This window comes from Myodes glareolus, chromosome 9 (genome assembly GCF_982192425.1).
Source record: "Myodes glareolus chromosome 9, mMyoGla1.1, whole genome shotgun sequence".
NCBI classification, from domain to species: domain Eukaryota; kingdom Metazoa; phylum Chordata; class Mammalia; order Rodentia; family Cricetidae; genus Myodes; species Myodes glareolus.
Window position 1 is genome coordinate 56,173,325 of NC_142034.1, and position 25,506 is coordinate 56,198,830.

General features: G+C 42.8%; 1 protein-coding gene and 1 pseudogene across 1 annotated transcript in view; both read right to left on the bottom strand.

Moving 5' to 3' along the window:
• Stx8 (syntaxin 8) overlaps positions 1 to 25,506 on the bottom strand; it is a 254,857-nt gene that overhangs the window by 135,393 nt on the left and 93,958 nt on the right. The gene's annotated exons all lie outside the window — the stretch shown is intronic.
• Positions 2,192 to 3,508, bottom strand: LOC148120925 (actin, cytoplasmic 1-like; annotated as a pseudogene).

The window sequence follows — 25,506 nt, forward strand, 5'->3', positions numbered from 1 at the left end:
GACTGACTGGTTAACCCTTGAGGTTAGGCCTCTTCCTCCACAACAAAGGCCTCTCCTCTCGGGAGCTACTTAGAACTTTCCCGAGCACCTTGTAGAGAGCTTTATTTATCACGCCGGGATTAGATCTGAAAAAAGGCATTTGTTCCACTATAAAGACAGCAAAAATCCCTGGTTAGAAGACTAATGTTCTTTTAACCTGGGAGAAAAAAAAAAAAAAAAAACCAAGGCCATGGCTCCGCCTGGAGAGAAACAGTTTTACCCTATTAATCACCAAGTTCTCAAGTCAGCTCAGCTCATGAGAGCCTCCGAAGCAGTTCAGCTGTTTCCACACCGCACATCAGAAAATCCCAACAGCACACAGTCTAGGGTAACGTTAAAACAATAGACACAGCAGCAACATTTCCTTACTGGGCTCCATTTCTGCTGGGGAACGGAGAAATTTAAGCCAAGTGATAATTTACACCAAGAATCTACCAAGGAGGATGTACAAGATGAGTCACTGGAATGTGGAATCAAAACCTCTCCTAAATTCTTTTAGGATCCACACAATACACAGAGCAATATTACATATAATTTTATAAGAGCAATTATAAAGAATGATCTAGAACTTCACTCACACATATTTTTGGTTTTGCTTTATTAGTACTGGTGATTAAACTCAGGGCTTTGTGTGTGTGGCATGAACACACACTATCACTGAGCTACACCCTCGGCCACAACTCAAGATTATGTCTAATGGGATATATGAATTAGATATTCTAAAGGAGATCTGAGAGCTTTGTATTTGTACGGTCCTGGGGTCCTAGTCTAGCACTGGGGGACATGAGGAGGAAGGAGGTGAGGAAGAGGAGAAAATGTTGGAGGCCCATTCATTAAGTATGGTGAAGGTTATCTATGAAAGACTACACTATATACAGCCTAAGAGTGTAAAAGGTAAATATCTTTGTCATTATTTAAGAAAGTGTGAGTCCTAAAGTCAACAGTCAACTTGAGCTAAAGCCCATAAATATACAAAAGGCCAGACCCCCCTTCTCCCCCACTGCTATTTTCCTGCCATCTTGAGATCCCACTCTAATGGAAGAGTCTCTCCGCTTGGAATTGTGCATAGTCGTTTTTATGGGCAAAATTTAAATGCACATAAAAAGGAAATGTAGGGGTATATGGAAAAGTCCAAGATCCCATTCACTTCATGGAGTGGGGGGTGTCTAGGACTTCCTCTAGAGCGAAGAGACAAGACCAGACTACTGCAACAGCTTCCAGGCTAACTGCCCCCGCCTGTCCTCATCCTCACCCAATACACAACCACTATCAACATTATCCCCCCACCACACCCCATCCCCACCCCTGCCACAGCAGTGCTGGTACGCTGTCTTCAGAACAAACCTTTCTCACCTCCTCTCAGCAAATCCAGCTTTAGTCAACACACTAGAATGCAGCTGCATCACTCACATATGAACTAGGGCTGCTTTCGCCACACCTTATATGGGAATTGGTTTTTTTGTGTTTGCTTTTTACTACAGAACTTTTATTTTTCTTTACACAATTGTGTGTGGATGGGGCCTAATGTTCTCACTGAATGGTAGAAAACCCCAAATTTGTCATTTCTTAGAGAACTGAATACAAAACAACCTTACATAAATTAAAAGGATGAATATGTTTACAGGTGTCAACGCAAATGTTCCCAACTCAAGGCAAGTAACAACCCATGGCTGCAGGAGGGAAAATGCCAGAACAGAAACTGGGTCCATAGGCTCGGACTTTCCCACCCTGTTAGACCAGCAAGACAGAAGTGGTAACTGGTTTAGGGACCTTTGCCTGCCTTGGGAATCCTGGAGTTAGCTGTCAGTTAATACTCTGCACAGCTCATTCATTGCACAGTGTTCACACAGGTCCACCAGGCTAGGGATTTCTCTTAAACAGTGACGGAGCCGCACTGACTAAGGAATACAGGATATTAGATATATACCAATGGAACAGTTACCTTGAATATAGGGCCAAAAATCAGCAACAAATTTGACAATCCAGGGTTGATATTGGATATAAGCTTCAAGACAAATTTAAGTTTGTTTCCAGTTTTGTGAGGCTAGCATGAGGCGTGTACACGTCAGAACCAGCTCCTATAGAGGATGCTGGCACCTGCTCAGTCCATCTAGAAGTATTTGCAGTGGACAATAGAGAGGTCCGACTTGTCCTACGCTATCCATATCTGCTGGAAGGTGGACAATGAGGCCAGGATGGAACTGCCAGTCCAGACTGAGTACTTTCCTGCAAGGGAAACAATGATCTTCATCTTCATTGTGCTGGGTGCTAGGGCTGTGATCTCCTTATGCACCCTGCCAGAAATGCTGAACACATGGCAGTACCACCAGACAGCACTGTGTTGATACACAAGTCCTTGTGGATAGCCATATCACACTTCATGATGGAGTTGACGGTGGTCTCATGAATGCCACAGGACTCCATGGCCAGGAAAGAGGGCTAGGCAGCTCTGGACACCAGACCTGCTCATTGCTGAAGGAGATCACCTGCCCATCAGAGAGCTCATAGCTCTTCTCCAAGGAGGAAGAGGATGCAGCAGTACCCATTTCTTGTTCAAAATCCCGGGCAACATAGCACAGCTTCTCCTTAATGTCACTCTCAATTTCCCAGCAAGCTGTGGTGGTGAAGCTGCATCCTGATCAGTCAGGGTCTATATGAGGTAGCCTGTCAGGTCCCGGCCAGCCAGGTCCAGATGCATGATGGCATGGGGAAGGGCATCACTTTCGTAGATGGGTGCTGCATGTGTGGCCTTGTCATCAGAGTCCATGACAATGCCGGTGGTGTGCCCAGATGCATAAAGGAACAGCACAGCCTAAATGGCCACATACATGCTGGGGTACTGAAGGTTCCAATCATTGTCTATTTCACCTCTCTGTGGGTTTTGAGGTTCGGGGGGGGCCTCAGTCAGAAGCACCAAGTGCTTCTCATGGCCTACACGCAGCTCACTGTAGAAGGCATGGTGCCAGATCTTCTCCACATCATCCTAGTTGGTCACAATGCCCTGCTTGATAGGGTCATTTAGGGTCAGGATAATCCTCCTGCTCTGGGCCTTGTCACCCCTGTAGGAAGGAGTCTTTCTGGTCCACGCCCACCATGACAGCCTGCCTGTCAGGGGCACCCAACATAGCCCTGAGGGTCCATGATAGAAGAAAACATGGCCCTGAGGGCATTATTGCCAACAAAGCCAGCTTTGCACAAGTCGGAGCCACTGTCAATGACAAGTCTTTTGATTTCTTTTGAATGGGAAAAGGATGGGGCAACAGACTAGCAAAAAGACATGCGGGCAGGGTAAACCGGCAACAGAGTATAAGGAATATTTTTTCTTTTATTGAAGTGAAGTCAGCATAACACAGAAGTAGTACTTTAATTGTTTAAATTAAACAGTTCAGTAGCATTTAATACACTCATAATGTTGAACAACCACTACGTCAGTTTCATTCTCCTTGCCCCCAAATCAACTCACAGCCATTGCCTCTTCTTCCAGCTTCTTCTTCCAGATGAAATTTTCTTTGGGTCACCAACCAGTGTGTGTGTGTGCGTGTGTGTGTGTGTGTGTGTACACCACTCTCTTTCCTACTCTATCCCTCTCATGTACATAGTGGAAAAATAATCAAATGTTGCTCAGGAAGAAAAATATAAAATGAAACGGTATGAAAATATGTTCAAACATGACATGAGTTACTTATTTTACGAGCTATCAGTTTTTTATTTTATTTTCATTCTTGCAGGTTGAGGACCTTCCCCAGAATCTTCCAAAGGAAAATGAAGCTGCCTGCCCAAGGTTACTTTTTTATCTGAAAGGCAGATTTGAAATGTGGTCCCTGTGTTCTGTGCTGACTCTGCCCTCGCTGTCCTCTGTTATTGCAAAGCATGCCATACCTGTCAAGGCAGACACGGCAAAGCATGGCATACCTGTCAAGGCAGACACGGCAAAGCATGTCACACCTGTTGAGCTGGACACTGCAAAGGGTGCCACACTTGGGCACTGCAAATCTTCCACACCACAGAGTTCAGTGCAGCAGTGACAGGCTTTAGCACATAAGTCAAACAGATGTGTTGACCCTCATAAAACTGTCACTTCTCACAGGCTGTGTGAGCTCCAAAGCAGGCTCCCCACTCCCACCTCCATCAACTCTCTTGCTGGTGGTGGTCCCCTAAGTTTTGAAGTCTGGTGCCCTTATTTGGGTACGGAAGTTTAGTGGCAGGACCATTTCCACAATCTGTCCATGTCTCACCCTATGTGCCCCAGTGCAGGAAATTAGCCTTCCCCCTGTATCTACTTTGCTCTGGATCCCCACAAGATCTCCGCTAACTTTCTGAACTGGTCTATCTGTCTAACTGGCCTGGGATAAAATTGCTGCAACTCCCCAGGCACAGCCAGGTTGTCTATCAACCTTGAGGGATACCCCAATCGGGAAGCATGGCAGTCTCCCTGCTTCTGCCTGTGCTCTGGAGTGCCTGGCCATCCTTCCTTTGCCAATAGCTAGGATCTCCACCTCTCTGATTCCCTGTCTTCCCATGTAAATCTCTAGTTCCCAGATCTTTTAGCTCTTCCCTGTGGGCCAGGACTGACCTACTATGATAAGACATAGGTAGATACATTATTGACTTTTCCATAGAAGCATTCTGGACAGGACACTGAGGTCCGCGGTGCATATGTGGCACATGTTTCTCAAAGTTACAAACATTAGTTACAAAGTTAGATTGGACTGACAGACCAATCTAAAAATTGAAGAAATTTTTTCTTGGTGTTGCTTATATCCAAAGTACTTCGTATATAGCATAAATGTGAAAAACACAAGCACACTCCCCTCCTTCAAGAACTCTAGAATTTAATTGAGAAAAGACAAACAAATACAGAATATAATTCCTACACAGCTCAAGACACCCCATGCCACTCAAAGTGCAGAAGAACATCCCCATCCCGGAACCTACAAAAAAAAAAAAAAAAACCTTGAGAATGGGAACAGACGTGGCTAGGTCAGCAAAATAGTCAGGACTGCCAAGGGGGCAGATGCAGGCCACTGTTCTTCAGTAGGATAAAGGATATATTTCCAGTCCTAAACATTTCCTGTCCTTTCTAAGGAACCGATCTATCTGAAACAACACCGCATCACCCAGCATTGTGAGTCACCATTCCACACTTGACAAGGTCTCAGAAGGTCTAGTCACCACATACCCCTTTGTCCAAGCTTGTTTCCAACAGACTGTTTAAACCATACAATTCACATACTCATTACATTTTAAAATCACGTATTCTGTTAAGAGCTGTATGGTGAGAGACACAACTCCTCTGATTGTCTTTAAAACAAAAGTGAAATGAGGTGGGGGACCCTCCACTTAATAATTACCCTTAATGATAATTGCTACTGAATACTGAGTGCCTGCAGAACTCATGGACTTCAAGCACCATCACCCAGCAGTTTCCACGGTGAAAAGGAACTACTTAAAAATCTTGCCTCACAACCCATTATGATTGTTTCAGCTCATTAAGATATTATCTTGCAATACCGTCTACACCACTGCAGTGCAGGCTCTCATCCCTTCTTGTAGTCAAGGGAGAGGCATGCTGCACACCTGCTAACATGGAGTCCTCCTATAGCAGGCTGCTTACTCCATTGAGTTTGGAGCTCAGCACAGGCGCTATCAACAACGAAAAAAGCTCAACATACAGCTTGAGGTGCAAGACTCCTGCAGGTGGGGTGGTCTGAGTCCCTCCTGCCTCCCAGACACACACACACATGCAAAAGCAGGTTCAGCAAGGCTTCAAGGTCATATCCCTCATCCTGTAATAATGGCTCTCCCTTCATCCAAAACTAAATGGCACCCTGTTGATTAGAACCCACACAAAATGCCTTTTCATTTGATACTGTGCCTAAGTAGTGCCCAAATTTCAAATTTTGATACTCTGAGGGATTCCTTTTGTGTCACTAAGGGCACATGAACATGCACATCCGTCTGTATACACCGACCAACAAGAACTGCAGCAAAGAAGCCATTCCTGGAAGATTTGCCAAGCTTCTGAGCGAGAATGCAAAACAACTCCATGTAAACTACAGGTAGAGACGACCACCTGGTGATAGGTGGAGACCCTGAAATTCCTGTCATATCACTGATGGCCTTGTAATATGTGACTTGTGCTAAGTACGTTCAGCGTTTCTAACTCAATGTTTCCTATCTCCCACTGGCTAACTAGTGCCGGGATATGGAAGCTTACAGGAACTTACTAACTTTCAATGAGAATGGATCCCAGAAGTGGGCAAGTGATCTGCTTACAAACAAGAACACAAAACACATTCCTACAAAACTCATCTGCTTGAAGTCTAAGGGACCTGGTCCAGGGATGCCATGCATATCCAAATCTGAGGATGCTTGAATCCCCTCTAAAAAGTGGTGCTCATATTTGCATACAACCTGCACAGAGCCTTCTCCACTTGTCACCTCTAGTAGGATGTAAATGCTCTGTCCAGAGATATTACCAGGTGTTATTTGCAGAACAGTGGGACGGGGAAAAGGTAGCACGTGTTCATCACAGATTCAAATTGCCATATATTTAATGGGAGCTGGTTGAATCCACGATGGCCAAATCTACAGATGCAGATACAGAACCATGGCTATGGGAGCTGATGTAAACGGCAGACTAGCTTGCAGGCAGTCACCAGGCTGTTCTAGAACATTTTATTTTTCAGATGTTCTAGAACATTTTGTTTATTTACACGGATGCACACACTTGAGAGTACAGGTTCATGTGGAAGCCAGACTGGAGGATCTCCTGGCACTGGAGTTAGAGATAGCTGTGAACTACCTGGTACAGATGCTGGGAACTGAACCCAGGTCCTCTGCAAGAGCAGTTCAAGCTCTTAGCCATGGAGTCATCTTCCCAGCCCCTCTACCATATTTTAACGTGACAATTCATTGAGCCACAATACATCAGAATGTACACAAGCTTCAGCACCATCACTGCACTATGATGGGAATACATCATCTTTGTGTTTCCAGCACAAAAACCTTGGCAACCTGAGAGATTTGTCCACTGAAAAGACAGCACAAAGTTCATGTGGTATTTCTGCTCTAATGCAATTCATACGGCCCTTGAAAACCTCACATCTCACCAAATTGCACCTTAAACCAACAGTTTCTGGTAGAAAACACAGTAGAGTGGTCAATATAAGCAGAGTACTAACTGGAGAATAATTAAGACCCAGGGAGGTAACTTGAACAGCCAGGCAAAGCAGGTTGGCTATGGCTGCCATAAGGGATATTGAATGGACAAATGACAACAGAGTAGCAATACTGACTCACAGACACAGCCAGGCTCTAAGCCAGAGGAATGGTATTCAGAGGTGGGCAGGGGGCGGGGGGACTTCTGCCTCGAGACGAGGATGGGTAGTACCTACACTGGGGAGTGAGCTGTGGACACAGGGCTCTTTAATTTTCATAAGAGGGAGTCAAAAGAGCTGGTGTCTGCTGCCTGTGAGGGCTCCTTCATGTTTTACTTGAAGCTGAGAGCCTACTACTATGCCTGTACTCTTGCCAGATACAAGCTCCCCTTGGACCAATCAGGTTTCCGGCAGACAAACTGACATTGAGGTCCCTCCCACTTTTCTGCTTGGCAATTGAGTTGTGTCAGGGAGCCAAGGGGCAGATCACACTGTGATCAGTCTGCCCTTGGTGCTGGAGACTCTTCCAGGATCTCCACTGGATTAGAGCAGCCTTACTTTAAGTCTGCTTTTCTAAGAACTCTGAGAGGCAGCCACCGTCAAGCGGGGAAATCCTCCCAGCATGTCCTAACTCAGGGAATACCCTGGGTTCTGCTTTACCAGGGGAAGATAGTCTTACTCTGTTCAGGTACATTAACCCCAGGAGATGTGTCTGATTTCTAGACAAGCAAATCTAAAGGCAGAAATGTGAGCTATAGATTTTTAATTTTTTTTTTAATTTCTTTCTTTCTTTTTTTAAGTAGGGATCCTCAGTAGTTATGGTGAGTCCTGGAACTCACTCTGTAGACCAGGCTGGCCTTGAACTCATAGAAACCCCCCTGCCTCTGCCTCCTGAGTACTGGGATTAAAGGCACGCAACACCACCGCCCAGTTAAGCGACAGATTTTTAAAAATGTTATTCACCACATATTAATGTTGAGAGTCAAATATACCTAGTGGTATATTTTTTGATCTAATATCTAATATATTAACATTGCAACATGCAGTCAGTCTGAAACTTGAACCCATGTCTTATGTGTTAAATGATGCTCTATCACTGGACTATACCCCCAAGCCATCAAGAGGGAGGCTAGAAATCTTTTATGGTTTTACAATAAGCCTTCAAGTCCAAAGTTCCTGCATGCTCAGAGCACATGCCAGTTTAGACAAGCCACATTTCAGGTACTCAACAGCTACAAGTGGCCAGTGGCTTCTGTGCTGCATGGTATAATAGTCAGAGGCTCTGCATATGCCACAGTGTCATGAGTTGAAAAATACATAACTCGCCTGGTCTTCTAGAAGCAGAAGTAAAAGTATTATGTAGGTGGAGTATTATAAGTTAAAAACATGTTTTATTTGGACTGAGGGGACTAAGAGGTAAGTGACCAGTCATGCAGGACACTCCACTCTTAGGACTTCCATAGTGGGACAAAACCCCCGGCCCTTCCCCCAAATGCCTCAGCTTCTCTAGCCCACCACAGGAGAGTTTCCTACAGGTAGGCGGCCCCAATACCCAGCCACATCTACCAGACCCTGCAAGCTACTAGCTTCATCCTGTCCCCAAACTTGCCTATCCTCCTGCAACCTCAGTGGAACTCTGAAACACAGCTTGCTACAATACTGAGGGGACCAAGAGAGAGGACCAAGAGAGCGACCAGGAGAGAAGACCTGGAGAGCAGGCTTTGAGAGACCTCAGTGGCTCCCTGAGATACAGACTTTGACAGTACAGAGCAGACCAAAAACAATTCCCAAAGACTCAGACAGCCACTGCAAGGATTAGACCAAGATGCAAATACACTGCCGCAGCATTTGAAGGAAAGATGGGTAGGTGCCAATGCAAGAATTCATCCAACAACCTAAAAAGCAACATAGTAACACCAGAACCCAGTTATCACACAACAGGAAGACTTGACCATACTAACCCAGAAGAAGCAATGAAATGCTTAAAGAATATTACTTTAAAAGTAACTTTATGAAGATGATGGAGACCTTTACAGAAGAAATAAAAAACTCCCTTAAAGAAATGGAGGAAAAGACAAACAAAAAATGGAAGAAATTAATAAACTCAAAAAGATACCCAAAAAAACCAAGAAAAAGCAATCAAACAGGTGAAGCAAACAGTTCAAGACCTGAAGACTGAAATGCAGGCAATAAAGAAAACACAAACAAGGGAATTTTGGATATGGAAAACCTGGGTAAACAAACAAGAACTACAGAGGCAAGTATAACCACCAGAATACAAGAGATAGAAGAAAGAATCTCAGGTATTGAAGATACTATAGAGGAAACGATTCATTGGTCAAAGAAAATATTAAATCCAAAAAATTCTGAACACAAAACATCCAGGAAATCCGGGACATCATGAAAAGACCAAACCTGAGAATAATAGGGAAATAAGAAGGAGAAGAAACCCAACTCAAAAGCATAGAAAATATATTTAACAAAATCATAGAAGAAAACTTTGCCAACCTAAAAAAAGATTAGCCTATGAAGATACAAGACGCTTACAGAACACCAAATAGACTAGATAAAAAAGTCCCCTTGCCATATAATAGTCAAAACGCAAAACATACAGAATAAAGAAAGAATATTAAGAGCTGCAAATGAAAAAGGTCAAGTAACATATAAAGGCAGACCTATCAGAATTATGCCCGACTTCTCAATGGAAACCATATCAGACAGAAGGTCCTAGGCAGATGTGCTGCAGACACTAGGAGATCACGGATACAAGCCCAGACTACTATACCCAGCAAAGCTTTCAATCACCATCAATGGAGAAAACAAGAGATTCCATGACAAAACCAGATTTAAACAATGCGTATCCACAAACCCAGCCCTACAGAAAGTACTAGAAAGGAAACCCCAACCCAATGAAGCTAACTGCACCCACAAAAACACAGGCAACAGATAACCTCCTGCCAGCAAAACTTAAAGAAGGAAAATACACAAACACTATTATTGAAAAATATAGGAATTAACAACCACTGGTCACAATATCTCTTAATATCAATTGACTCAATTCATTTAAAAAAAGGCATAGGCTAAGAGAATGGATACGAAAACAGGATCCAGCCTTCTGCTATATACAAGAAACACATTTCAATCTCAAAGGAGACATTACCTCAGAGAAAAGGTTTGGGGAAAGGTTTTCCAATCAAATGGACCCAAGAAACAAGGGTGAAGCTATCCTAACATCTAACAAAATTGATTTCAAACTAACATCAATCAGAAGAGATGGGGAAGGACACTTTATACTCATAACAGGAACAATCCATCAAGATGAAGTCTCAATCCTGAACATTTATGCCCCTAATACAAGAGCACCTACATATGTAAAAGAAACATTACTAGAACTTAAATTGCACATCAAACACCACACACTAATAGTAGGAGACTTCAACACTCTACTCTCACCAACGGACAGGTCAACCACACAGACATTTAACAGAGAAATAAGAGAACTAACAGATGTAATGAATCAAATGGACTTAACAGACATCTATAGAATATTCCACCCAAACACAAAAGAATATACCTTCTTCTCAGCACCTTATGGAACTGTCTCAAAAATTGACCACATACTCGGTAACAAAACAAACCTCCACAGATAAAAAAAAAAAAAATTGGAGCAACCCCTGTATTTTATTGGATCACCATGGTTTAAAGTTAGAATTTAACAAAAACACTAATTGCAGAAGCCCACAAACTCATGGAAATTGAACAGTGAACTACTGAACCACTTCTGGGTCAAGGAAAAAATAAAGAAAAAAATTAAAAACTTCCTAGAATTCAACAAAAATGAAAGCACAACGTACCCAAACCTATGGGAGAGTATGAAAGCAGTGCTAAGAGGAATGTTCATAGCACTAAGTGCCCATATAAAGAAAGTGGAGAAAGCTCACATCAGTGACTTAACAGCACACCTGAAAGCTCTAGAACAAAGAGAAGCAGACTCACCCAAGAGGAGTAGAAGACAGGAAATAATCAAATTGGGGGCTGAAATCAACAAAATAGAAACAAAGAAAACAATACAAAAAATCAATAAGACAAAGAACTGGTTCTTTGAGAAAATCAACAAGATAGACAAACCCTTATCCAAACTAATCAAAAGAAAGACAGAGAAAACATCCAAATCAACAAAATCAGAAATGAAAAGGGACATAATAACAGACAGTGAGGAAATTCAGAGAATCATTAGGTCATACTACAAAAACCTGAACTCCACAAAATTAGAAAACGTAAAAATAATGGACAATTTTCTAGATAGATACCATATACCAAAATTAAATCAAGACCAGATGAACAATTTAAATAGACCTATAAACTGCAAGAAAATAGAAGCTGTCATCAAAAACCTCCTAACCAAAAAAAGCCCAGGGCCGGATGGTTTTAGTACAGAATTCTACCAGAACTTCCAAGAAGAGCTAATACCTATACTCGCAAAGTGTTCCACATAATAGAAACAGAAGGAACACTGCCAAACTCAAAATGAGGCTGAAGTTACCCTGATACCAAAACCACACAAAGACTCAACCAAGAATTATAGACAAGTCTCACTCATGAACATGGATGCAAAAATACTCAATAAAATATTGGCAAACCAAATCTAAGAATACATTAAAAAAAGTCATCCACCATAATTGAATGAACTTCAATCCAGAGATGCAGGGATGGTTCAATATATGAAAATCTATCAATGTAACCCATCATATAAATAAACTGAAAGAAAAACCATATGATCATATCATTAGATGCTGAAATGCATTGGACAAAATCAAACACCCCTTCATGACAAAGGTCTTGGAGAGATCAGGAATACAAGAAATATATCTAAACATAATAAAAGCAATATACATCAAGGTGACAGCCAACATCAAATTAAATGGAGAAAAACTCAAAGCAATTCCACTAAAATCAGGAATAAGACAAGGCTGTCCACTCCATATCTCTTCAATATAGTGCTTGAAGTTCTGGCTATAGCAATAAGACACCAAAAGGAGATCAAGGGGATTCAAATTGGAAAGTAATAAGTCAAACTTTCATTATTTGCAGATGATATGATAGTATATAAACATGACCCCAAAAACTCTACCAGGGAACTCCTATAGTTGATAAATACCTTCAGTAATGTGGCAGGATACAAGATCAACTCAACAAACAGTAGTCCTCCCATACACAAATAATGAAGAAGCTGAGAAAGAAATCAGAGAGGCATCACCTTTCACAATAGCCACAAATAACAAAATATCTTGGGGTAACATTAACCAAAGAAGTGAAAGCCCTATTCGACAAGAACTTTAAGTCTTTGAAGAAAGAAATTGAAAAAGATACCAGAAAATGGAAAGACCTCCCATGTTCTTGGATAGGTAGGATCAACATTATAAAAATGGCAATCCTACCAAAAGCAATCTATAGATTCAATGCAATTCCCATCAAAATCCCAACACAATTCTTCACATGTAACATGAAGGGCAGCTTGTTGGGGGTATCTGTTCCCGCCCGGTACCCCACAGCCGGCAAGTCCCAGAGAAAATCAATCATACAGAGATCTCTATAAGTTATAAAGCTGATTGGCCCATTAGGTCAGGCTTCTTATTAGTCCTTGTAACTTATATTAATCCAGTATCATTATCTATGTTAGCCACACGGCTCAGTACCTTTCTCAGCATGGCAGCTCACATGTTGCCTCTTCGGTGATCTGGGCAGGAACGGAAGAGGGAGCTTCCTCCCCCCTAGCCTTCTCCTATTCTCATTGCCCCGCCTCTACGTCCTGCCTGGCCAATCAGCGTTTTATTAAAATACATGATTTTAATACATCAGAATTTTAATACATACAGAATACAGACATTCTCCCGCACCATTCACAGACTTTGAAAGAATAATAATCAACTTCATATGGAAAAACAAAAAACCCAGGATAGCCAAAACAATCCTGTACAATAAAGGAACTTCTGGAGGCATCACCATCTCTGAAATCAAGCACAATTACAAAGTTACAGTACTGAAAATATCTTGGTACTGGCATAAAAACAGAGAGGTCAACCTATGGAATCGAATCAAAGACCCAGATATCAATTCACACACTTATGAACATGTGATTTTTTTTTTACAAAGAAGTTAAAATTATACAATGGAAAAAAGAAAGCATCTTCAACAAATGGTGCTGGCATAACTGGATATCAACGTGTAGAAGAATGAAAATAGATCCATATCTATCCCCATGCACAAAATTCAAGTCCAAATGGATTAAAGACCTCAATATAAATCCAACCACACTGAACCTGATAGAAGTGAAAGTGGGAAGTAGCCTTCAATGCATGGGCACAGGAGACCACTTCCTAAATATAACCTCAATAGCAAGACACTCAGAGAAACAATAAGTAAATGGGACCTCCTGAAATTGAGAAACTTCTGTAAAGTAAAGGACACAGTCAATAACACAAAAAGGTAGCCTACTGAATGGCAAAAGATCTTCACCAACCCCACATGAAATAAATGACTAATCTTCAAAATATATAATGAACTTAAGAAAATAGACATCAAAATTCTAAATAATCAAAAAATGGGATACAGAACTAAACAGAATATCAACAGAAGAATCTCAAATGGCCAAAGACACTTAAGGAAATGTTCAACATCCTTATCCATCAGAGAAATGCAAACCAAAACAACTCTGAGATACCATCTTACACCTGTCAGAATGGCTAAAATCAAAACACCAATGATAGCTTATGCTGAAGAGGATGAGGAGTAAGGGGAATACTTATTCATTGCTGGTGGGAAAGCAAACTTGTACAACCACTTTGGAAATCAGTATTCCAGTTTCTCAGAAAATTGGGAATCAACCTATCTCAGGATCCAGCAATACCACTCTTGGGCATATACCAAAAAGATGCTCAGTCATACTACAAAGGTATTTGTTCATCTATGTTCATAGCAGCATTATTTGTAATAGCCAGAACCTGGAAACAACCTAGATGCCCCTCAACTGAAGAATGAATAAAAAAAAGTGGCACATTTATACATTAGAGTACTACTCAGCGGTAAAAAACAATGACATCTTGAACTTTGGATGGGACTAGAAAACACTATCCTGAGTGAAGTAACCCAGACACAAAAGGATGAATATGGTAGGTACTCACTCATGAGTGGATACTAGTGGTAAACAAAGGATATTGAACCTATAGTTCATGACCCTAGAGAGGCTAAGCAATAAGGTGAAATCTAAGAAAAACATATAGATTCACTTGGAAAATCGAAATAGACATGATCACCTAACAAAATTGGGAACATGGGGGAAGGGGAAGAAGGGAAGGTAGAAGGGGAAGAATAGGAGAGAAGTGGAGGGGCAGGGAGAACTTGAGGGAACGGGAAAGACGAGATGGGGAAGGACAGAGATGAGAGCAACAAAAGAGATATCTTGATTGAGGGAGCCATTATGGGGTTAGCAAGAAACCTGGCTCTAGAGAAATTCCCAGGAATCCACAAGGATGACCCCAGCTAAGACCCTAAGCAATAGAGGAGAGGGGCCCGAACTTGCCTTGCCCTGAAGTCAGACTGATGAATATCTTAAATATCAACACAGAACTTTCATCCCACAACTGATGGAAACAGAGGCAGAGACCCGCATCGGAGCACTGGACTGAGCTCCCAAAGTCCAGTTAAAGAATGGGAGGAATTTGAATATGAGCAAAGAGGTTATGACCATGATGGGTTCACCCACTGAAACAGTTTACCTGAGCTAATGGGAGCTCACCAACACTAACTGGACTGGGAAGGAACAAGCATAGGACCAAACTAGTCCCTCTGAATGTGGGTGACAGCTGCATGACTGGAGCAGACTGAGGGGCCACTGGCAGGGGCACCAGGATTTATCCCTACTGCATGTACAGACTTTTTGGGATCCTATTCTCTTTGGATGAATACCTTGCTCAGCCTCGATATAGTAAGGAGGACCCTGGACCTTCCCCAAAGCAATGTGCCTTACCCTCTCTGAGGAATGGATGGTGGTGGGGTGGGAGAGTGTGTGAAGGGCATGGGAGGAGGAGAGGGAGTGGGAACTTGGATTGGTATGTATAATGAAAAAAGATGGGTTTTTTCTTTTTAAAAAAAGTCAAAAAAGAAAAATACATAACTCAAAATATACAATCCATAGAACAAAACTGTTTTCAAGTTCATAGCCATATTCATGAAATGGTACTTTTGACTGTCAATTTCAGTGCAAACCTATTGACCTTCATTTATCCAGAACTTCCACTTAACCACAACATTCTGCTTTCTGAATACAGTGCTTTTATTTGTAAATATGTTTAGTGGATATCATTTACATACTACCAGCCTGCCAAAAGTATATAATCAAATCATTTTGGTATATTATTCTTTTATTTATGGTGAATATATAGCACAATTTGACACTTTTAAAAATGCACAACTTGGTGGCAATAATAAATTCATGTTGCTGTATGATCAACCATTGCTATTCTTTCAAAACCTTTCCATCTCCTGAGAAACCATCAAACCTCCATAACTCCCCATGTTCCCTCATTCCCAGGCTGTAGTAACCTCCACCGTACTCTCCTTCCCTGTAATCTGCCTCTCTGGCCGGCGCCTGTGACTATGAGCACACCCTTCAGTTACTATCTTCAGAACCGATCTCCACTACTGCATACATGAGATGAAATGTTCCATTTGAAGGCTCATCTAGCAACGCACATTGGGGTTACATGACTTTGGTTTCCATAAATGATGAGCTGCTGAGCATTTCAGGAGGTGACCAAATTTAAGGGAAAGAGAAAGCACCAGTGACGATGCTGACTCTGACAGAACCCTGGAAGCTGAGGTCCTCCAGTTTTATCAGCTGAGAAGAGTGAGAAAGCGGACTTATTTACCGAGTCAACATTGTACTGTGACATCAAATGTTTTGGTGTCAGTACACAGTGCTGGACCACAAGCTATTGGTGGAGGCATTCTGGTGGCTACTCTCCACTGACAACTTGACTAGATGTAGAATTACACAGGAGTCACACCGTTGGCCTATTTCTACAGGGATTCCCACTTCAGGAGGAAGACCCACCCTGAATGTGGGTGGCACCATCCTATGTACTAGGGCCCTAGAAGGAACACAAAGGGGACATGGAAAGGCAACAACAACACCAGCATCCATCTCCCTCTCTCCATTCACTGCTGCAGACGCAATGTGCGACCAGTTGCCTTGCGTTCTGGCCACCACACCCTTCTCACCATGATGGACTGTGCCTCTCCAATGGTGAGCTAAATAAAATGAACCTTCCACGTGTTATTTCTTGTTAGGCCAGTTCATAGCAGCAGTAAGAAAAGCGACTAACACACCATGTTTGCCCAAGTGTCTCAGAAAGTGCCTCCCTTCCCTCTCCTCAGGCAGGAACTTTCCCAGGATTCATGTGGGTTCACACAAAGCCCCCCAGCGCTCTAAGTCCCTTGGCAGACAGTGGTCCCCCTCCATCCAAGCTCTTCACTCCCCAACAATACAGCTAAATGTCCTCTCAAATGCAGGAACAGACAGAAGACATACAATTTCACCATAATTTCCAGTTAGAAAGAAATGGTTGAAAGAATAAATTCTAATTCTAATTCTAATGTTTATTATTTCCAAGGCTTTAACGCAAGAGACACTGCATTGCAGATTCTTTTTTTCACTTGGTTGTTTTTTTATTTTTGTTTTGTTTTGTTTTTGGTTCTCAAAGAAAAATAAATAATTTCCCATTCATTTTAAAAGTCTTATTATGATAAAACAAGATGCGCAGCAAACATTTCAGAGTCCCAAACAAAGTTAATTAATTCCAGTAGAACTTCCTCACATAAGGCCAGTGCCTGCAAGCAGATGTGCTGGCTAAATGTTTCAGGTCAGTCTTCGCACATTATTGCAAGTAACCTCCCATTCCTCAGAAAAAGTCTGGCATGCAGCTTGCAATCTACGGCGAGCAGCTCAGACACATGGAAAAGTAGAATTTAACATCTCCTGATCTGGGTTCTCCACTGACTTCTAAATCTTGCTTCTAAACAGAAAAATAAAGCCCCACAAGGGCTTATTTACCACACTATTAGTCACTAAATAGAAGAAGAGGAAGCGTGTTTAGGGAACTTTCACCTTGTTTCTCATAAACTAGAAAGTGGACTTCGTGTTCCTTTTGATTTCTAATGGCCACTGCCTTTAAACTGTTACCATTTCATTTCCAGCACGTGTCTGCTACAGCGCTGGCGGCTGGACTATTTATTTTGCTAGCTGGTGATAGAATTAAATGCAGAGACTTTGAAAACATTTACAAGCTTTCCCTTTAACCTCCTGTATACTTTCCAAATTAGACTGCTTTGATTTTTATTAGCTAAAGGTTTACATACTGCAATGCTAACACTGTTACCTTCGGGATACATTGTTTATGGGTCAGGTGTGGTTTAAAACATTCTCTTCCTTGGGATACCCGGGAGGCTGAGGACAAGAAAGTTGAGTGAGTTCACTCAAGATCCACAAGTTTTCCTTGAGAATCAAACAAATGTAAGGCCACACAAGGAAGGGTGTAGTCAGAAAACCAGGTGTGAAAATAGCTCTAGTCTCTGACAAAACCACAGGCTTCCTCTGTGGGCTCCCCAGTGCTTTATATCACAAGCGCTATCCTGCCAAAGAACTCTGAAGGTGGATTCTTTGACACCAGCATCTTGACAAGGTGGACAATGCACGAGCTTGGACTCTAGACTGGTCTGGGTTGAAGCCATGACTTCGCTGTTGGTTGTGCAGCCATACACAAACGCTTCCCTGGATCTACAGAACAGAAACGGTCATTTTCACCCCATAGCTTTCTCGTGAGTGTTTGCCACTACAAACAAAGCTGCTAGGTTACTAGTTTTGGATGAAGTCAAGGATCTTCTAGCACGGCTGGGGCTGTAGCTCGGTGGCAGAGTGCTCGTCTAGCATGTGTAAGGCCTCGGGTTTAATCCTAGCACTGCACACAAACGCACACAAAAATCTGCCATCACAAGTCCTTCTCAGCACCTTCAGTTCTCTTGCCACTTGTTGCACATTCATTCACTCCACCAAAATAGTTAGCACTGTTGAGGAGAAAAGTGAATCACTTTGGCTTCTTTCAGTAGGCAGTAGTGACGGGTTTGTGGGTACACAATTATGTTCAAACTCACTAGATGACATGCTTTATGTACGCATAAGCCTTCATGTGTGGGGAAAAGATATATAGATACAGATATAGGTAGGTAGGTAGGTAGGTAGGTAGGTAGATAGATAGATAGATAGATAGATAGATAGATAGATAGATAGATAGATAGATAGATAGAGATATATAAAACCCAACAAACTTAGCCCCTTTTTCTGAGGAACACACCAAGTTCCTGGTGGCAGGGCACACAGATGCTAAAAGGAGACACCCCAAAATGATGACACCTTTAAGTTGTTGTCTAACACATCACAGGGTGACGGAGGAAGGGGCTGACTCTGCCAAGACGGTGCAGAAGAGTTTCATGAGAAAGATGACAGCCAAATGCTGGTGCTGTCTCTCAGACAAAGCGAGGTGAAGATGCCGAGTAAAGCTGAACACGGGGACTTGGAAATCATGGCTAGAAACATGGAGAGCTTTATACAAGGCTGCAGCCACGGAAGGGATTAGGATCTGTCAGCTGTGAAGATAGGAGAGGATCCCAATCAGAGCATGCAGATGAAAAGAAACAGGGACAGAGTCCTGCAGAGACCAGACCTCACCCTGTGAAGCTGGCTATGCTCAATGGGCTGCGTGCTGCCTTTGACTATTTATCTGTATTGTGAAAACATTCCGGTTCCCTATCAGCCCGCCAGAGTGGGAGAGTTGTGAAATGCATTACTGTAGTCAGAGTGGACCGACCCGATGCTCACCGCTACCACCATCTTGGGCAGTAAAAGGTAAGGAAAGACACATGCGGAACTCTTTTTAAAGAGCAGCTTACATGCTAGAAGAAAACCAGGGTTGGATTTTAAGGGCCTTAAATAATATCCTAAAGGATTTTATCTTTATCCTCTATGTAATAACAGCCAAAGTCTTTTCTAAGTATAAAAATCATGCAACAAGAAAAGTACTTTAACAGTTTAACACTGTGAAGCAGTGAATGTTAACTAGCTTGATCTATTACACACTACATAGTCACAATGTATACATATTTCAAACATGTTACATGCAGTAAATAAAGATGTAGGCAATTAAAATAATGTAAAACCAAAAATGAAGTTTAAGAGTTGCGTGGTATATAAAGTGGGGAAAGAGCCCTTCAGAAGTGACCGGAGGAACTGTGATTCTGGTCCAGCGATACATAAAGACAAAGAGGCCTTGCAGTCAAGTGCACAGTGTGGATCTGAAAATGTTCTATCAACTGGTAAAATACTTGTAATTATTTTCATTTGACATGTAATAATTACATATGATGATGTGGTCCATGTGGTACTGTGATTCCTATGCCTATCAGATAGGGATAAACTCAAAATAATAAATATATCGTCACCTCAAACTTTAATTACTTTAGATATACCATGCCTTGTCATCATTATTAGTACTTTGCAAGGATGAGGCTTAAACGCAGGGCTTTGTGTATACTAGGCAAGTATTCTAACACTGAGCTACTATCCTGATCCCTGTAATAGACTATTGTTAATTTAAAATATTTTCTTTTTTTCTTTCGTTCTTCCTTCCTTTTTTTTTGAGACAGGGTTTCTCTGTGTAGCCCTGGTTGTCCTGGAACTCACTTTGTAGATTAGTTTAGCCTCAAACTCACAGAGATCCACCTGCCTCTGCCTCCCAAGGGCTGGGATTAAAGCATGAGTCATCACTTATGATATTGGCTTAGATATTTTCTTAATGTATGCCCTCTGTCTGACATGATAAAGATGTCTGAGCATGACAGCCCAAGGACTGCAGGAAAGGCAGCTCAGGAGTGGGCGGGTGCACTTAGGGAAAACAGACAACAGTTACTGGGCAGCTAAACTCATGTTTTAAAAAAATGTTTTTATTGTGTTATGTATTCATCATAAGTTATGTGTGGTCATGTGCATGTGACAGTGTGTATGTGGAGGTCAGAGGCCAACCTGCAGGGGGCAGTTCTCTCCTCCTATCACGTAGGTCTTGGAGCTCAAGACCAGGTGACCAGTGTTGGCAGCGAGCGCCTTCACTGCTGAGCTGTCTGCGCCCAATGGTTAGGATTCATGTGTCAATACACAGACGAAAAGAACTGGGGGAGGAAAGCTCCCTGACTTAGGACAGAACCTGGACTCGGAGCTGCTCAGGCTCACAGCTGGGACACCAGTCGGGATGGTGACCGGCATGATAGGATAGGTGCAGAAGAACTGCCTCCAAGTCTGCAGGAGCTGAAAGACACTTGGCTGGTCACCAGGCAGAGCCCTGGATGGAGGGACCCAGGGCTGTTTGTTAAAGAAAACACAGCATTGTGTGAGTGTTGCCTCTCACATCTGTTCTTCCCCTAAGTCCCTGCAATGAAGTAGGCTCTGGGCAAGATACTGATTCCCGTCTCTCAAGTGCCTGCCAACTCCTGGTTGGGATACACAGCTGAGGTCAGAATGCTCAGGTCCTCTTCTAGCCAAACTGATTTTAGAACAGGCAAGCAATCACAGAACGCTCTTCCGTGCAATAAATATGAAAATACTTAACTTCCCGGGGGTATTAAGAAGCATAAATCATGTCTTCAAAGGTCTGTGATGAGCTGAAATAGAGAATTCGAAGACAAGACCAGCATTTCGACAGTCACTGGGTTGTGAGCAGATAGCTGGACTACGAACTTAATGAGTTTTATGGTTAACTATCAGGCTGCTTAAGTCATGATGACTTACTCATCTGTCTATATGTGCATGGCCTCCAACGTTCATCAGCTTGCTCAAAATGGCCAGTTTCTTTTACTCCTCCTCTTTCTCCCCCAAAGAATCTCTTAAATAAGCCAGCCATTGACAAGAGGATTCACTCCTCAGGACCTGAAATGATTTGCAGTTGGCAAATCCAACTCCAAATTGTATGTCTATCTGTGAGGATAAGAAAACAGTCTTGGGGGCAGGGGATGGGAGAAAGGAAGCCAGGAGGGGGAAAGGCAAGCAGAGGTTGGCTGCTAACTGGTTTGTGAGTGAACAGCTGAAGGTAAGTCCACCAACGCTGGCTTTGTGAATGTCAGTAATAGTAAAGACATTTCCAGAACCCTGGACCACCTCACTAGGCTTCTTGAAAGGGGAGGAAGAGGAGAACTCAGAAGAGCTGAGGGCTAATCCACACTAATGGCTCGCAGCTGGGTAATTTGCCAGAACCTATTTGAGAAACCCTGAACCCGACGCCATGAAAGAGATGTTCTAACTCTGAAATCTGGGGACTTGCTGTTTATGCTGCCACTTGCATAAGCTCCAAGGCTACAGATCATTCCTTACTCACTGCTTCCTCTTCATCACCAGTTTCCCCACCCCTCTCCAAGGTCCTGTTTTTAACCTTCAGAGCCACCACTCCACATAATCCTCCCCCTAAATGGGCTGCAGTTCTCCCTCTGCAGTGGGGACCATGTATCTGGGACACTGCAGATCGCTGTCCAGCTCACCCCTAACAACTCAGCTCTCTCCTTCACCGCAGCAATCATCACTCTTAGGATCTTCAGCAACTTCACAGAAACTGCAAGAACAGCCTAGATGGACCTCCTCAGAGTGACCCCCTCTCTATTCACTTAGCTAGGACCGCCTCCTCTCAGGCTCTAGCACCCAGGGCTTGATCCCATTCCTGGATCCCAACCTTGTCATCTGCTTCCCTCACCTCAAAGCTAAACTCCACATTTCCTCCATGAGCCAAACGGGAGATAGAAAGATGGACTTGAAAAATAATAAGGCTAAAATGAGTACAATAAACTGAGAAGGGAGCGTAGAAATTTGGTCAAATGTCATTTACCCTGTTAACCACTCTGATGCTCCTCGTGTCCTATTGGCCATGCAGCATTACTGAGCATGTAAACAGAGGTTCCCCTCAGAGCTCTGCCCTCAGCTCCTCTTCTCCTGCATTCATCACCAAGGCTGTGATTCATACCTGAATTCCCAGGCGCAGTTCTCACTTGAACTCCAGCTTCCAAAGGAGCATATTATTGCTGCGGGAGCTGCTTCCGCTCCTTCAGCCAATAGACTTTAAAATACCAGCCCACTTGGGCGTGGTCTGGTTTGCTTTAAAAAACAGCAGCAGCCATGTGCTTTCTCTCTGGCTTCCGGCTCCGCTTCCGGCTCCTAGACTCTTTTCCTGATCGTGCAGAGGGCTGTTGTCTGGGACGGTGATCTGTAAGCTTTTCCCATTTTAATAAATAACCATTCTATTAATCATAATTCCAAACTAGTGTGGGATTGTTTGTGACTTATGCCTTTGTATTATCTTTAAAATGACTAAGATGACCTCAGACATCCTTGAACTCACTGCCTCCTTCATTTGATCTCCATGTGTTCCTCTTCCTTGATCCCCTGTACTGTGAATGACACTGTCATCTACTGTATCAATCAGAACCCAACTAACCACTTATTTCTACTAATTGCACCTCCTGACAGCTCTCTTCTTTTTGTCTTGTCTCAAATACTTCAGTTTAGGCCAGCTCCATCTTGAACTGAACTACTTCAAGCCATCTCTGGAGAGTTTCCCCATATTTTATCTCAACTCTAAAAAATGTGTTACTCTAAAGCCATACTATCTTTATTGTAAAAAACAAAAAACAACACACATTTTTTTTTTGGGGGGGGAACAAAGGCTAACGTGGATTGCTCTATGTAACTGAGACTAGTATAGAGTGCTCAATCCTCCTGCCTCAAGCTCTGAAGTGCTGGGATTATATGTGAGCCAATACATCTGGCTTTACTTATGTCAATTTACACCTTGTTTATCTTTATGTAAACTTGAGATGTCATCTTAGAGCAAAAAGGGTGAATGGTGGTGGTGACAAGTGTCAGCAGTGACTGTTTAGCAGTTCAGATTCCTAAGGACGTAAGATACATCTCAAGACTTAAAATATTTAAGGAAGGGTGTCAAGGAGATGTGAATATCTATGTTACAGCCCACCAGGCATTAATGTTAATGGGAATTCAATAACACTCAAAAGCCAGAGGGATCTGGTTAAAGACTGGGATGCTTAATTTCACAAATAAAGGAGCTGACTGGTAGCCAGCGAGATGGTTTAGCGTGCTACCAACCCTGGAGACCCAAGTTCGATCCTAGGGCCTACACAACGGGAGGGAACACCGACTTCCACACACTTGCCCTGGCACTCATTCCTCCTGACCCTCTCACAGACACACAAATAAATAAAATGCAATTTTTCTATGAAAGAGATTTAAAAAAAAATAAGTTTAAACAGAGGTAGAGGTACCCTACATGAGTGGATAATGCTGCTCCCAAAAGACATGGGTTGCTAAAGACTAAAAATCTTAATGCAAGGCACTGGATACCTTCCTATTGGAGGTATTGGTTAGGCAGGCCCCACAGGGCTCCAAAACAACACAGGCTATATTATTGCTACTTGTGATCATTAGCTTGAACTGACATAACCCAGGATCATTTGAGAAGGTAATTTCAGGGAAGGACTATCTACACTGGATTGTCCTGTGGGTGTGTCTATGGAGGGTTGTTTTAATTAAGTTAATTGATGTAGGAAGACCCTGCCCATTGTAGGTGACACCATTCCTTAGGCAAAGTGGTCCCAAACTGTTTAAGAGTGAATAAACTAGCTGGGTGGTGGTGGTGCTCGCCTTTAATCCCAGCACTCCAGAGGTAGAGATAGGCAGATCTCTGTGAGTTTGAGGCTAGCCTAGTCTACAGAGCAAGTTTCAGGACAGCTACACAAAGAAACCCTGTCTTGGGGGAAAATAAATAAATAAATAAATAAAGGAATGGCCACTGCCATGCAGCAGTCCACAAAAAAGAAGGTGCTATACAGGCCACTGAGAAAAAGGAGACACCAATGGGTTTTACCCTGTGCTTGCCCCTGAAATCTACAATACTGACCTGCCAGGCAAGTTGCCTACTGGTACAATAGTGGCACTGATGTAGGAGGTTCTTCTATCAATGTGTTGCTTTCATTGGTTAATTAATAAAGAAACTGCTTGGCCTGATAGGTCAGAACATAGGTAGGTGGGGTAGACAGAACTGAATTCTGGGATGAAGAAAGCAGGGTCAGAGATAGCCGCCATGAAGCTGCCAGGTCAGACATGCTGAATCCTTCCCGGTAAGCCACGACCTCGTGGTGACATACAGATTATTAGAAATGGGTTGAATCAAGATGTGAGAGTTAGCCAAGAAGAGGCTAGAACTAATGGGCCAGGCAGTGGTTAAATGAATATAGTTTCATGTAATTATTTCGGGTAAAGCTAGCCAGGCAGCTGGAAGCCGGGCAGGACAAAAGGCAGCCTGCTCGCTCATTTTACAACATGGCACGATGGTTGTAGGAGTAACCAACCACTTTCAGAGGCCTACCCTACCCATGGGAGAGGAAACCTGGTCAAAAGCCTGTAGTTGGGGAAGTCATGGGCCCTAAGAAGAAACCTACTACTGTTTTTGCCATTGTTTTGCTGACTGGTCATCTTGTCAAACTGCTTCTGACTATGTCTACTTATACCCATGTATTTGTGGTTCTCTCAATCTGGGTCAAAGAAGTTTCCTTTTTGTGATAGGCAGTGGTCAATGCAGAGACTTGGACCTGGTCAAAATGTTGATAATAACTGAATGTGACTACTTAGTCCTAAATAGGACATCCACACACTCTCCCTCAAGGCTCAGGAAACATGATGGAAGAGGGGATGGAGAGAATGTAAGAGCTGGAGAACAGGCAAGCACTCGAAAACCTGGTCCAGACATGATGTTACTGCTGCGTTCATGAATCCACAGTTGCTCTAGTTATACACAAGACCTACATGATCAGGACAGTCAAAACTCCAACACAGATGAGGGAGAGGCTCATGCGGCCTCATCTCTAGCTGAGGAGCTACTAGCAGGTCATAACTGCTGGAGGAGGGAAGGTAATTTTTCTTTTTCTTTGTGGGTGTGGTCACTGGTAGGTATCCCACACTACAAAAGATAGCCTCACACCCATTTACACAGGGGCAGCACGAGTTAGACTCTGAGGGTTTTTTGGTTTTTGCTTTTTAAAGAAGAGGATGTGAATTCTGAGAGGAATGTGTTGGAGTAGTCTAGAGGAGGATTGGAAGGAGGAGATGGAGGGGATACATTGCATATATACATGAAATCCTTTTTTT